The sequence below is a fragment of the Alligator sinensis genome, unplaced genomic scaffold, assembly GCF_000455745.1.
Source record: "Alligator sinensis unplaced genomic scaffold, ASM45574v1 scaffold297_1, whole genome shotgun sequence".
In the NCBI taxonomy this organism is placed as follows: Eukaryota; Metazoa; Chordata; order Crocodylia; family Alligatoridae; genus Alligator; species Alligator sinensis.
Genome location: NW_005841848.1, coordinates 4,585,038 through 4,599,227, shown reverse-complemented (window position 1 = coordinate 4,599,227; position 14,190 = coordinate 4,585,038). Strand labels below are relative to the sequence as shown.

The window sequence follows — 14,190 nt, the reverse complement described above, 5'->3', positions numbered from 1 at the left end:
ACTGTGTGTTGTTGATTGTCTACTTAATGTAACCATGGAAGCGAGGGGAAGAATAATCACTAGGACAAAACCTTTCATGGAAAAAGAGCACTCAGTTACGTATCTTAAAGAGAAACACATCTACAACAGCAGGTCCAAGAAATGTGCATATATATTGTTTATTTTTTTAAAAACTGCACAGTATATTTTTAACATATACATTGTCTAATCATATTTTAATCAACTGATCCCTTATTCTATCTAGAACATTCTTCATGTGAGAGTGGTATAAATGCCTTTAAAAGCACATAAATATTCTGGACTCAGCCAGGAGCAAAACATCACAAGAAAATAAAGGGGAGTAAGCAGACCCCTGGAGGAGACAATGGGATACCAGTCTGATACGCCATCTCCCATATGGGTAGACAAGAATGGGCAGACTCCGCTTATTTCTCCATGAACAAAGCAAAGCAAGGAGTGAACTATTACAATTCCATCTCTGCCTGGCTCCTAATCTAGGTGGTTTTTATTGTAATTGATTATTCCAATGTGAAGAGCTATGAAGCAGTCTAAGAGAAGGTGAGAACTCAAGGGTGTGTGCAGATGTGCTAAATATATATATTTTTATTAAATATAAAATACTAATATTAAGGCTAAGTACAGACACTGAGAGAGCCTGAGGCTGAATCAATTCAATCTTCTCAGGTAAGTTTAAGATTGAATTAATAAGAAAATGAACAGATATTCATTTTGAGCCTGGAAATGCAGCTACATGCCTGCAGTGGCTCAGGCCAGAAGCCTGGGCGGGGGCGAGGGGAGGGGGTTGTGCTAGAGCAGACTGGAGAAGGAAGCTTGGGCCAAGGCTAGTCTTCCCACCATGCAAGTTGTGGGGGGGAAGGAAGGTTGCAGGGGAGGTGAAAAGCATCCTGGGGTGTTGGGCAACCATGAGTTGACTTGAAACTAGAGGGGATCTGAGACAGAAGTTCAATAAACTGATTTCACCTAACTCAATTAAGTCTGATACTACATCCACCCAGGTTTATTTTAACCTGGTTTCAGCCATCTTGAAAGCAGTTTACATGCACTGAACTTCTGTTGTGTTAGAGCTGAACCTGTTTCTGATCACTTATACCAGTTTATGTGTAACTTCTGTCCCTGGCCTAACAGCTCAGATAGGACATGGGTTGTTATTGATGTACCAACATAATGGCACATGTGGTAATTGAATTGCCAATCTAAGAAAATAAGCATGTATTAAGAATATAGGATAATGTAGAGATAGGAAGATAGGACAATTAGATGTAGGTATATATTTACATACATTTGCACAACTTTTATTTATATATATATAGATCCACCTGATCAAGGTGCTTAAGTTTTTGAGTGGCTTCATTTGTTTTCTGTTCTTTAATCCTACAAATATCATTTTCTTCTACTGCCCTGTAGCCTAGGCATTAGGGATTGGATGATATCTTGAATGTATCATAGCAGAACTGGGTCTTGAGAAGGGATTTGAAGGAAAAGAGTCTAGTCAGGGCTGTGAATAAGAGAGAACATCAGATAAGGCGCAATGACATTTATTGGAGAAGTAGAAAAACAAGGTTGTCCAGGCTGGCTTATGTGCAGAATATAGAAGGTTTGTAGAGTGGAGATGCAATAGGAGTGTTTTATATGACAGTACAGATACTGCAAGCAGCTATTGGATTCTAATTTTTGGGACCCAATTTTCAAACACTTTATAGTTTACTAGTTGAGAGAGAACATGACAAACATTTGATTTGTGGAAGCTGAAATATTCAATATTACTATGTCTAGCGTGCTGAACTTGGCTCAGCAAGTAAATGCTTCCATAAAAATATATAGAACATGCTTATTTGCGCATGCAGTGTAACCTTGTTTATGCAAAATGCGCCCTTGACTTAGAAAAAAGAATTACCTTTATTGCACAAAAGTTCTTAATACAGTGAGATGAGAGGAAATTTTCTTTACACAAGTTATAACCACCCATGAACATAAATGAATTAGTGCCTGGTCAATGCAGAGGGGGGGGGGGGGGGGGGTGGGGAAGATAACAAACAAGTCTGAGGCTATATAGACTTCAGAGCATAAACTGTGGATAAGACCATAAGGTCTGGCATAGTCTGCCCTTGTAAATCCCATAAATATGAAAAAGCTAGCCTCAGGATGCTCATCTTATTTTTAGCCTTTACGTGTATTTTGCAGCAGTAATTGTTTCTTTTAAAAAAATATGCTCATGTTCCTCTAAAATAAATGTATGTTGCTTTTATTTTCTTATACACTATTTTGTTTCCATATTCCAAGCACCTATTATGTAAAGAAAAACTGTGTATTGCTTCCCTTCCAAGCATTGGCTTTCCAGAATAGCTCTGTGAAATGTACATTTAAAAAAATCTATATTCTCTAGTTGTTGACTCTGGCCTTGCCTTTTCAAAATACTTAAGCATATAATATAATTGGTTACATTCATTTGTCATTCATGGCCATTGTTCATGTTCCATTCGACTCACTGTTCAGCTACACTATAAAATAAAATTAGAATAGAAAATTAAACAATCATTTTACCAACCTCTTTACTATTCAATAAAGGTACATATATTTAATGATCATAAAATAATTTATGCAACCTTAAAAATAATGCATATTTCAAAAATGTTATGAGATTATTTCTGAGGTTGATGTAGCCCAAGAATTTTATGTTTGGAATGATCATCTTATATGTCTGCAATCAAAACAAAGCATCCCAGCAGTAAATTAGAAATTGGAACTCAGGTTCCCTATGATTATAAATGTGCTCTTAAGCATAGAGAGGCCTCTATAGATACTATAGAGGATTCTTCTCAAAGAAAATCTTCAATAGGCTAGCAAAATTAAAAAAAAATTAATCTGTTAAATTCATGAAATCCAAAGATTAAGAACGTACACTTCATCTTAAAATAAACTCTTCATTCAGTCATATCTTATCTCTGTAGCCAGCAGAGTTCTATACAATGATTTACACCTGAGCCTTTTCATCCAAGGCATGAAATGTTTTAAAGTAATTGTGTTTCTTTAATACTTACTTATCTTCCTTACTAGTCAGCAAACACAATTTAAATTGGATTTTTGACCCAAGAACCAAATTTATAGTTGTAGAAAAGATGCAATTTTACAAAACATGTACACTGGTTATTGGTTAAAAAATATATCATGTCTCTAAAATCAAGGAAAGCACGATACTTAACATACATATAATGTATATATGAATGTGTGCTTACATGTATATATGTTTATATATTCCTAATGATGATGAAGATTTACTTATAGGCCCCTATTCCACCCATTTTTTTCTGAGACTCAAACAGGGTGAAATATGATTGCATTTAGGCATGTGGAAGGAGAGACCTGGGGAAGGAGGAAAATCCTGAGAGTGATCCCTCTATGCCACTTACCATAGATGAAATGAGTAATGCTAGCAGGGAATAGAGCTTTATGCAAGACTTCTGGAGCCACTGCTCCCTCTGTATTGGTAGCGGGGTGACCCAAGGAAGTACGTTTGGCTCTGGTGACGGGCTGCCAAAAAGAGTCTGCAGTATCATGGGGCAGAAGATGCCGGAGGACTCTACCACCTCTTCAAGAAGAATGGTGTTAATAGTTTCTTCTTTAGATGTAATTGCAGGTTTCAGCCATTTATCTAGCACGTCTGTCAGGTTTTGTAGCAACATTCTTGAAGACTTATCTTCCCTTTCCTTTTTCATCTGAAACAGTTGCTAGTATCTTTCAGGTGTCATATCTGAATGATAAAGAATCTCCTCCTTCAGCGTATCATAGGCTTGGGCCTCTATTCTGAACATGGATTGGTATGCCACCTGGGCCTTGCCCATCAAAAGCACTCCTAGCTGACTGGCCCACTTGGTTTTGTCCAGCTCAGCCGCCACTGTTGCATGTTCAAAAATCTCAAGGAAGGCCTCTGGGTCATCCTCATGTGTCATCTTTGGGATCTTAAAGCCTTTTAAACTCTGCTAAACCAATTCCCGCTGTTGGACTATAATTTCATCCAGTGATCTGACATGCAGCCTGTTACTGTTATTGTTGTACAATTTATGACATGAGATTCAGGGTCTGCTGGAGAGCCTCTGCCCCCACCATTGCCCCCAGCTGCTGATTGATAACTTAGACCTGGACTGGGAGTGGTTCAAGATTCCCAGCCAGTGTACCACTTTGTTGTGAGTAGATGCTGTAAGGCCTGCATCTCCACCAGCCTGATGTCCTTCTGCCAATGACAACGAGGTGGAAGGAACCATGCTATCGCCCAGGTGTTCTTGTATGTTCTTCTCTCCCCTACCATGACTTTGATCTTCCAGCTATTAGGGAGCTAGTTCTGCTGAGTGATACCTTTGGCTTGTTGAATGAGTCTTTTTCATGGGGCTCCACCTCCCTATATACCACCTGTACCACTTCCTTAATTTTGTATAATGTTCTGATTTTGGGGGTGGTGGAAGGGTAAAGCCCCTGCCTCTGCTAACATGTGGCACAGGTCAACTGAGAATCAATTCCTGGTTCCTTTTCCTTTTCATCAGGTTACCACCAACCAGCCTTAATCCCACCAGGCAAGCTTTGTCCTCCAGATCAAAGACAAGTGCCCTACCTGGTGCCCCTTTGTGCCAATCCCACCCACCAAAGGCAACATATGCCAAAAGTAGGAGCAGAGTCCAAATTTAAAAAAGAAAAAAGAATGTCTCAGGGTAATTCCACATATCAATTGATTTTCAGCCTTATGGGGCAAAGAACAAACTCCCCTGGATTTCTTCCTCTATGAATCTATATTCAATCCTATGGGCACAGAACAAACCCCTCTATATTGTTTTCCTCATGAGCTAATTTCATGTCTGATGAGCAAACAAACCCCTGAGAGTTGCTTCCTACACCAGATAGCCCCTACTCAGCTCCCAGCTTGCCCATGCCACTTCTGATCTGTCTCTTCTTTAGTCATAACCATCCATCACAGCCAGGTCAGCAACTATGGTGTCCTGGCACTCAGTATCTGTCTTGGCCAGTGACTCTCCAATTGCCCATACACATAGTTTGTGCTCCTTGGCTGTTGCCAATTGCATGCTCAAACAGGTGGGAGAGTTCTCCAGTGTCTTCTGCCCCACAATGCTCCAGACTCTTCTCAGCTGCCCCTCACCAGGGCTGGAAGTACTTCCTCATGTCAGCCTGCCATCAATACAGAGGGAGCAGCAGCTTTGGAAGCACTGCCTAAAGCTCTGTTCCTCACCAGCATTCCTCATTTCATCTAGGGTAAATGGCATGGAGGGATCACTCTCAGATTTTCCCCCTTTCCCCAAGTCTCTTTTTCCATAAGGCACCTAAATAAGTTAGGAGACAGTAATAGAAACCATGAGGCCTCATTGCATAAGGAAGGAAAAGAAGGACGATAATCACTTTAAGAGCAAGTGCAGACTATATTGTATTACATTTAGTTAAGGGGTGGGGTGAATGGAAATGAAATGATCAGTGATACTATTCTAGTTTCAAATCTTAATTTATTGAACACAAGCTAATATTTAAGCAATGCTATAAATACAACACTCAACTGTAAAGCAAGCCCTAAGAGTCAATATAGATATTATTATGCAAGTCTTTTGATGGCTACAATGAGTTCAGCTGGCCAGGCATCCATCGCAGTGCAGGCACTCAAGTAGTTGTTGCTTCTTTTCCTGTGTAAAGTTCTCCCTTGACTTTAAGTTTTATTTTCCTAGGTTTTTATATACTTTTTTTTGCAGTGCTGTCCTATATGTCCTATACACGATTATGTCATAAATATCCACCAATCATCTTTTACAGTGGTCATTTTCCTGTCAGACTACTGTCTGCATCCTGCTGTCTCAGACTGCTAAACCACATCCTCTTTTAATTTTTTGAAGATGTGCACACATGCCACAGCCCCCCACAAACCCCATACCAACCCACACCAGATATCCACACACCCCCACAAACCTATACCCACCCACCCATACCCCTGCACAATATACAAGAGTAAGATTTCATTTTAAGCTATTGTGCAATTACCTCTATGTACAGTACACAAGTGCATGTAAATCAGGACAAAAATATTTTTTTAAATCAAATTAATAAATGTTGTAGTAAATGTTTGATTTTTAGAATGTAATTTGGTATTCTTTTGGTTCTGAGATAGCAAACCCTTGCTGAAAGGAATACTTCTTGGGAGGCAAAGGGAGAGACTTCCGGTGGCAAAGATTAGGGGATAGGGGTGCAACTTCTGGCCCAAGATGGCGGCCAGGGGTGGAGCACCTGTCAAGGGGTGGGGCTACCTTTGTGGCCCTCGATGGCTTGCCAAAATTCGGTAAGTGACCCTCCACCCAAAATAATTACTTGCTCCTGCAATGAACTATTAAAATTTAGCAATGTATATAATTTGTATAAAAATAAATATTTGACTTTTGCTTTGAAGTGTAACAAGAAATCACTTACAAAGTTCTAAGGTAGAAGTAGCTCTCTAGGCCACAATCCTGAGGCACTCTTGAAAGATGTAATATTCAATACATTTTCAAGTGTATACATAGCTTATTGATAAAAAAGGCAGTACTTTGTATGGTTCAGGATTATTAGTAGAGCTGTGCGAAGCTTCAGTCCCTGATTTTATTTGGCGGAGATTCAGCCCGATTCAGTGGCCAAACCTCCAAATTTGAATTAAATCAGGAGACTCTTTTATCTCTTTGAATTAAATCAGAACCCGCCAAATCAATTTGGAGAGATTTGGAAAGATTCAGCTATTTGGACATAGACAGAGCTTTAAATGTTTTTTCTACATACCTCAAGGTAGCAGGCAGTTCATGAATGCTGTGATGGTGGGGTGGATGGAGTATCCCACGGGAGTGCAGGGGGCTCCCCAGCATGCTCGGCAGCAGACCCAGAAGTGGATCAGAAGCACTGCTGGTCCACTTCCAGGTCTGTTGGGGAGCATGCAGTGGGCCTCCCCACATCCCCCAGCTCAGCGACTGGTACCTCTTGGGTCTGAGGGGAAACTTGGGTCCCCCCGTGGCCAATTGCCAAGCCAGTGGGACATGGGGGGGTCCTCCAGTGTTCTCCCTGGCATACCTGTACTTCCAGTCCACTTCTGGGTTCGCTGCTGAGCACGTGGGGTACGTCCCCCCCATGCTCCTGTGGGATGCTCCATTTGCCCCAGCATTTCAGGATTCATGAGGCTCACCTGGTACCTTGAGGTATGTAGAAAAAACATTTAAAGCTGTGTCTATGTCCGAATTGCTGATTCTCCAAATCAGCATTGAATCTTCAGATTTGGATCCAGCTAAATCGAATCAGGGACAGTGATCCGAATCAATGAATCGAATCACTGTCCCCAATTCAGACTGAATCTGAATCTGAATCAAATATGGCCCATTTCACACACCCCTAGTTATTAGTCTTTTAATAACCATGCTATAAAGAACGGTAACATAAGATAGATAGAAGAATGATAGATTTTTCTTTTTCCAACTGAAAAAAAATAGACTGCCTTTAAAAAAAAATGCAGTACTATAATCCTCAACAGCTTTAAACTGTAGCCACTACACAGAATAAGAATCCATAATGCAAGGACAAGCAATAATTATTAAACCAAATTCTTTATGATGCATCATTATAGAGTTCTGAAAGGTCAACAGTCATTTTTGAATCTTTAATATTTTCAAGGTTTTATATAGTTTATTGAAACCCAAAGTGTTTTTATATTATGCTGTAAATATAAGCTAATGTCTATGTATGCTGATGACACTGAAAGCCAGTTAAATAGATCTGCCTGGTATTTTTTTAGGCATTATTGTTATGAGGTGTGTCATTTACCTGTGGTAACAATGACATTATGCTTTTGGTTCTGATCTTGGTATCTTAATCCAGGTATTGAAGTTACACTTAGTGGGTGCATCTAAACATGCATTTTATCTGGGATCAGTTTACTTGCAAGTAAACTACTCAAAAGTAAATGCTCCCAGGCAGGCATCTACACATGCAGGAAAGCGGGAGCAGATTTGTTGCTAATGGCAGCAAACTTCTCCCACTTTCTGGGACTCTCCAATGGGCAGAGAAAGCTTTAGGCTCCCCATGGGTGCTAGCTTAGGGGCTGGCAAGGATCACCAGGCCAAGAGACAGCTGTTTCCTGGCCAGGGCTGGGACACTGGACCCCGCCCCTATTGGGCTGCCTGCTGCCAGGGTATGGACAATGGCCCCAGGCCCTGGCAGCGAGGAGCTCCTGGCCCCAGCTCCCTAATTGGAGGCAGGAGACTTGGAAAGAGCTGCAGGGGAGGGGCAGGTCCCAGCCTCCTGCCTCACCAGTGGATTGGGGCAGGGGGCTGGGACCTACCTCACCCCTGCCCCTCTTTCCAAGCCCTGTGCCTCGATCACCTGATCAGGGTATGGGGCTGGGACCTGCCCCTGACCAAGACAGTTCCCAGCCCCTGTTCCATGATTGCAGAGTGGAGCTGTTCCTCACTCAGCTCCATAAGCCCTGAGCTGGGAGGGGAACAGGCTGGGGATCTTGTGCCCTGCTCAACTCCTTGAGTGCAGAGATGAGCAGGGAACAAGCTCACCAGCCTGTTCCCCATCCAGCTCCATGCTCAAGGAGCTGTGCAGGGAACAGGTTCCCATTCCCCTACCAGGAGGGAGCTCCCAGTGCCAGGTCTGCAGTTGCAGAGCTGGCACTGGGAGTTCCTTACCTGACAGCTTGAGCTCCACTGTCACGGGGCTCAGGCTAGGAGACCCTGATCTCCTAGTGCCAGCTCGTTGATCATGGGGCCAGTATTGGGAGATAGGGGTCTTCCAGCCCGAGCCCAGTGACTGAGGAGCTCAGGCTGTGAATTATGGATCTCTCAGTGCTGGCCCCACAGTAATGGAAGTAGCACTGGGAGATAAGGGTCTTCCAGCTCCCTGCTCTACAATTGTGATGCTGAAGTGGGGGCTGGGAGATAAGGATCTTGGAGCAGGGTGCTTGGAGCTCCCTGCTGCCAGGTCAGGGAGACATAGTGCACACCTGGGCTCTGGTGGTAGAGCTCTTCCCAGCAGCAGGCAGCTTCCAGGAGCAGGGAACAATCTCCTGCCCCCTGGTGACTGGCTGATCAGGAGCAGATTTGTTCCTGGTCAGGCGTCTACATGAGTGCTACTGTGCCATTACTAATTGCAAGTAAATTTGCTACTTGCATTTGCAGGTAGCAAATTTACTCATAATAAGCAAGGTTTACTGCACAGTAAGCATGTGAATATGTAGACACATATGCATACCGCATTGTAAACTATGCTACTTCGCAGTAAATTATCTTCTGTAGATGTGCCCGTTGTGTGGTAAGCATGCAGAAAGTGCTCTACAACAATGACTGAACAGATGGTCAGGGCACATAGATCATTGTAAAAATAGCAGATCCCGCTGTAAGATAACCTTGGACAGTTCTGGTATCAGACCTGAGCACTGTAGGTTAGAGTGCTATAACAAATATCTATACCAGGTTCTATTATGGCTCATGTTAGGTCACATTCCACTAGTAACCTATGGGGCTTTGTGGCACCAGACTAACCAACCCCCTCTCACAGGCAGAGCTCTAGCCTTAGCCAGAGCTCAATTCCTCCACCAGAGTGCCAGGCTGGTCATGCCCCAGGGTTGTCACTGACAAGAGTCAGTGGGCCTTTGTATATGCCACAAAATTGGCCTTGAAAGTGGCTTAAATGCTCTTTTGCACTGCTTTAATGGCATTGCTGTTTGCATGCTCAGTGGTGTATTCCACTTTAAATGATTTTGGAATGTAGCAAGATAAAGCACCTCTGAGGTGTTTTAGTTTGCTACTGGGGTGCTGGAAGCCAATGTGCTTGGGGCTTCCTGGGCTTCCAGCACCCTGTGCACCATCCCTGCCACTTTTTCCCACCACCAGCACATGCAGCTGCAGCAGCCCATGCATGCAAGCAGCCTCGACTGAAGGAAAAAAAAAAAGTGGCAAGGAGCCTGATCTTTTTTTTCTCCCTCCTGGAGCCTGTCTGCCTGCCAGAGCTGCACGGGGGCCCAGTGCTTCCCTATGCAGCTGCAGGGGGGGCAGTGCTTCCCTCCACGGTTGTAGCATGCCTTGGGACTGCCCAGGCTGGGTCCCAGTGGGCAGGTGCCGCCTGGGGGGTGCCGCGGTGGAGGGAAGCACCAGCCCCCCTGCAGCCACAGAGGGAAGGACCAGGCTCCTGCACAGCTCAGGGACCGCTTGGCCGGCCGGCAACTTCCCCCCTACCAGAGAGGCAGGTAAGGATTGTGGCCCCAACCTTGTGTACATGCCATGGGGATTTAGTCTGATTTAATTCTCCCTAAATTGAAATGGTGGAAACGATGGGTTTTTTAAAACCCACCGTTTCAATTTAGGGAGAACTAAACCAAATTAAACCCCTGTGGCGTGTACAAGCACCCAGTGAGACCTCTGTCCTCTGGCTCACCCATGTCTTCCCTCTGTTTAGCATAGATCCATCCACACAAAGAAAACTACTTATTGCTGAATTTTTCATATTGCATATTGTCCTGGATGCAGTTGAGCAAGTACTGAATGTGGGTCAGCTGCTAGTTTGCCTCTGCTCACAGTTAACCTGTTTTAAGAATTGATTCATCTGCACTGATTTCTAGTAATGGGCACATTTCCTAATGGAAGTAAAAAAATATACTTGAACATCCCCAAAATGTTCATCAGCACACCTATGCATACTGATATGTAGCATCATTATTTTCTGACTTGTCTGGGGAAACAGAATGCATGTGTAAAAGATGTAGATTGTGAGAAGCGCTTATGTTGCCTGTGCTCAATGCAGGATTCAGGACCATGAGTTCAGTTTACAAACCCAAAGTCCCAGAAATCTTGGATGCATTCAGTATCCCATAAAGAAGCAGAGAGTGTTTCTCTGTTCTCATGTCTTAAGGCCAATTTCTAATAATTCTGGTCACTTAAGTAATGGTTTAGAACCATGTGCACTTGATAGGAAGCTAATTCAGACAGTCTGTTACAGTTTGAGGCATACTGCTGGGAGTCCCATAGATACATACATAGGACAACTAGCTTTTTTTCTCTAGCTCCCACATAAGTTGTTTTATTAGTTAACATTCTTCAGTTGTCACTTTTCCTGGATATATGAATAATAATATCCAATGGCCTTGCTAGCCTTAATGTAGTGTTCCTTTCTCAGTGTTCCTTTCCACTGAGAAATTAAAAAAAAAAACCTTCTGGGACAGTGTGTCTACTAGTTCTCCCTAGGAAACACCTCACATTCTTCAGTGAGAGGAGAGGAAGCTCTTTCCCACCTTCCCAATCTGCTGCCTACAAAAGAAGCAGTGATTTTACTTTCCCTTATGAACCCAGCAGATTCCCTAAAATCTGTACAGAATTTAGAAATCTAAGAGACAAACAGGGCCACACCCCTGAAGCCATAGTGAGAAGAGGCAGTCAGGCTGTCCTGTTTGCCAGCTCATAACCCAGAAAGGATGTCAGAAGATCACCAGATATTTGGTAATGTGTCAATATTCCATCAGTTCTTTCTTAATTGCCTAATAAACTGGTGCCCTAACATTAGCAGCCATTAGGAGACATTGTGTGTCTGCAGGACAGGCAGTGGAGTCATGACCTGCAGTGCCAGGACAATATATTGATTACCAAGAAATTGTTTTAAAGTTTGCAAAGGCATTGTTTGTTTGCTGTCGGGGCAATAACACTCCCATTCAGTGTTTCCTGAACTGGTCCAATGGATAGTGCAGTGATTTTTTTTTTGGAGGGGGTGGGGAATGCTAAGTTTATCACACAGTCCTTCACACGCAAGTTGCTGAAATATAGTAATACTTAAATCTGAAATTGGAGTAATTTTCAAGTGGAGCAGGATTGGGTCTTTGCACTGTACTGTTTTGTCTATAAGTTATTTCTCTAGCCTGTTCTTATTTTGTCTCCTAGCAATGAATTAGAGAAGTTACCCAGCTGAGGAAAATCCCAACCCCAGCTGGGTAATCATTAAGAGCAGTTACAAATATTTTAAAAAATCTACAGTTTGGGGGGAGGGGGAATGAAGACAGCAATTTCAGAGGTTAATGAAGCCAACTAAGGCTTATCAGGTGAAGCTGCTGAGCTCTATACAGCTGTAAAGAAAGCATGAATAACAGCCAGGTAAGTATGTGGCTGTAAATTAGGAAGCAAAACCTTGCCTGAAATATTTTAATAGCACTCCACTTTCTTACTCCATCTGAAGACTTTTGTTGGGGGGCAAATAACAAAACTATAAACTGTATTTTTTGGTTTTGGTGCCTACAATCCACAATATCTACTCCCTCCATGTGGCATTCTCCAAAGTGATTCCAGATGCATCTGATGCAGTAAGTGGCTGCTTACTATCAAAAGTATTTTGTAACGTCCTGATGTGAATGGTGTTTTGTTTAAACCAAGTTTGTGTTGGTCTGAGATTTAGGTTAGTTCTGAACTCTGAAACAAAAACTCTCTGGACTTGTCTAGTTCATTCAAAAATCACTTTTATGTAGAGAAGGGATACAGCCTTAAATATGACACTTCAATTTAGGTAAGCATGTGATTTGCATTAGAGGTTTGCAATTTAGGGTTTGCTTTAGTCTTGGATCGGAACCTGGCATATGGTTTTACTATCATAGTTCTGCTCATATCTGTTCTTGAAGGAAAGTAATGAGAGAAGATGATCGCTCCTTATCTCTGTCTCAGACCTCCTTTGTAGTCCTGTTCCTTTTTAAAATGAATTTGCAAAACAACCACTTGACACTGTGTTGCCTTGTGCCTTCTCATTTGTGACATCTATATTTATATTGAAATCACCTCAAAACAGGGACTTTATAGAGTGTCACTTAAGGGATGGGGAAAGAAAAAATAAAAGTGAAATCTAATAAAATTTGGCAAGTACTATGGCAAGTAACATGCCAGTAATAGAATCCACTACACTACAGTCTTCCATGTTATAAGGGCGTAAGGTAAGGGTGGCTGAGTTGGGCCCTAAATATGTGTCATCCCTATTTATTTATTTTTTCATAAAGAAGGCTCTTGCCATTCTCTTCATTCTCATTCAATGCAGATTGACTCCCCTTCTTCTCCCTCACTGATCAGATAGCTAGTCGATATTTTTAATAATATATTTTGTGTTCCACTTCAAATTAGTCAAATCAGTTCCCAATCATATCGAATGCACAGAATTTAATCATTCCAAGAAACATATTGATTCCCACAGTGAAGATACTCACCGTACTGACCTTTCAGGGCAACCCCAAATCTCACTCCTGTGATCAGATGTCCATCCCAGCCCCAGATATTCCTTCCCCCTGTCCCAACCCCTGCCTCTCTAGGTTGGCCATGTCCCAGTTGCCTATTGGACTTCTGCCCACTAGCTCCATATTCCTTAACTCTCAGTCGGTTCCTGCTTTGAAGCTAAGCCCACCTGGGCTCCTGTGGGGAACTCCTCTTTACCCCTTTTTAGTCCCTGCTCAGGCCTCCAGGAAGTAAATAAAAATCAGGACCTTCCAGCCCTCTAACTAGCTAAAGAAAAGATGCTTCTCTTTTGCCTGGGACAGTTAAGGTGCACTGTCCCAGACCATTCCCTATCTGCCCAGCTGGTGCACTCTTAAGCCTCTTTCAGCTGTCTTTTAGCAGCTTCCTCCCTGAAGGAGGGACTCTCCTTATCTGGCCATGCTTCTTGCTTTCTCTTCCTTCCTGTATCTGTTTTATCAGCCTCTGGGTGGCTGTTAATCAGTTTGCCCAGGTGTCCCTCCTTAACCAGGTGGGTCTGGGGATGTTTCCCACTCCCTGCTTGTTAACCCCCATGGTAACCTGCTATGTAGGCTCCTTTACCCGGATGCTTTTCAGGGCTCCCCTCATACTCTGCTCCATGCCACTCACCCCAACCATATCCCCCTACACTTTGAACTAGCCAGTTCAGGTACAGAGAGTGTCTGGCCCACAAGCTCGTTGCCAACCCCTGACAAGTGCCACCACTGGCTCTTGCAGAGAGCCCATAGCCATCCTGGGCAGCAGTGGTGGAACAGGCTGCTGCCTGTGCCCCAGGGCATGGTGAGGCCCGTTCCCCAGGGCATTGTGAGTCCCACTCCAGGGAGTCTTTCCCGGGCCGACAGGAATAGGGGGCTCCGGGGGGACCCCAGGTTGGCAGGTATAGTGGAATGCTCCCCAC

At 43.2% G+C, this 14,190-nt stretch overlaps 1 long non-coding RNA gene across 1 annotated transcript in view; it reads left to right on the top strand.

The window, feature by feature from the left end:
* The first annotated feature begins 488 nt into the window (after positions 1-488).
* The window catches only part of LOC102385243, a 53,436-nt gene continuing 39,734 nt past the window's right edge, over positions 489-14,190 (top strand). The window contains exon 1 of the long non-coding RNA XR_322923.1: positions 489-558. This is a non-coding gene — a long non-coding RNA (uncharacterized LOC102385243). The remainder of the gene's footprint in view (positions 559-14,190) is intronic.